Below are 1,877 nucleotides of genomic sequence, written 5' to 3' on the forward strand. Positions count from 1 at the left end.
CAATATTCCAGTGTATAACAGCCGTCTGCCACTGCTCCCAGCATACCCAGTCTTAGGGCTGTGCCGAGTTGGTTGGAATGGGGATTAACACGTCCATAATCAATTCTTACGTCATTCAACTGGTTGTGCAGAGCAGAAAAATGTCCTCTGTGTCAACCTGAACTTCTGTGGCAAGCAGTCTAGAAAATCTAAGCCTTTGATTATTGAAATTTGGGGATTTTCCAGAAATCCCTCTATTATTGACTGCTATTTTTAATTTCACTGTGGCCAGAGAGCAAATTTTGCATGAGTTGAATCCATATAAATGAGTTGAGACGTATTTTTGCCTGGAGCATGGTCTGCCTCGGTATATGTTCTATGTGCACGAATATGGTATATATCTCCATTTACCTAGATCTCCTTTCATTTCAGCAATGCTTTGTACTTTCAGAGTAGAGTTCTCACCTTTCATTGAATTTATTCCTAGGTATTTATAATACTGTTATAAATGGTACATTTAAAATTTTCATTTTCTAATTGCAGCTTGCTATCATAGAGAAATATTGATTTTTCATATACTGATCTTTTACCCTATGAGCTCACTAATTTCAATGATAAATTCTAGTAGATTCCAAAGATAATCTACATGGGCAATTTGTTAATTTAAAGACAATTACTTAATTTAATCTATTAATCAAAAGGCAATTAATAGTTTAAGAATTAGACTTTTTATGTAGACCATTATCTTTATACCTTCTATTATTTTAGTTATTTTTCATCTACTGTACCATCTAGACCTCTGAAAGTGAAGTCGCTCAGTTGTGCCCGACTCTTTGCGACCCCATGGACAGTAGCCTGCACCAAGCTCCTCCGTACATGGGATTTTCAAGGCAAGAGTACTGGAGTGAGTTGCCATTTCCTTCTCCAGGGAATCTTCCCAACCCAGGGAATCTTCCCAACCCAGGGATCGAACCCAGGTCTCTCACATTGTAGACAGACGCTTTACTGTCTGAGCCACCAGGGAAGTCCCTAGACCTCTGAAATACAGCCAAATAGAAGTGGTAAGAGCAGACAGTCTCACCATCTTCCTCATAGAGGTGACTAATTGACCACTAAACACGATAATAGCTATTGGTCTTACAGTACCTATACATGTCTTCATAACATAAACTCTGTTCTATTTTCTGATTGTTTGTGTCATTAATTGGAAATACATCAAAAATTATTTTTATTTATTGAGATATCACAGAATTTTTTCTCTTTTATGAATGTTGTTAAATTGTTTGATTAAATATTAGGCCAACCTTGCATTTTTGGAAAAACTCCAGTTGACCATTGTATCTTTTTATATATTGCTGTGGCACCCCACTCCAGCACTCTTGCCTGGAAAATCCCATGGATGGAGGAGCCTGGTGGGCTGCAGTCCATGGGGTCACGAAGAGTCGGACATGACTGAGCGACTTCCCTTTCACTTTTCACTTTCCTGCATTGGAGAAGGAAATGGCAACCCACTCCAGTGTTCTTGCCTGGAGAATCCTAGGGATGGTGGAGCCTGGTTGGCTGCCGTCTATGGGGTTGCACAGAGTCGGACATGACTGAAGCAACTTAGCAGCAGCAGCAGCAGTGTCCAATTTACTAGTATTTTGAATAGGATTTTTGCACTTATGTTTATAGATGTGATGGTGGTCTGTGATTATTTTCTTCTAATGTTGACTTAGATATTTCTATCAGGGTTATCCAGTTATTATAACATTTATTGGTAGTATTTTCTCCTCTCTTTTCTCAGAGAGTTCATGCAAGATTGACATTATGTGCTCTTTAAATGTTGAGAGAATTTACCAGTGAAGTCACCTGGGCCTGGAGTTTTCTTTTTTTTTTTTTTTTTTTTTTTTTTTTTT

The sequence above is a fragment of the Bison bison genome, unplaced genomic scaffold (assembly GCF_000754665.1).
Source record: "Bison bison bison isolate TAMUID 2011002044 unplaced genomic scaffold, Bison_UMD1.0 scf7180017864184, whole genome shotgun sequence".
Classification (NCBI taxonomy): domain Eukaryota; kingdom Metazoa; phylum Chordata; class Mammalia; order Artiodactyla; family Bovidae; genus Bison; species Bison bison.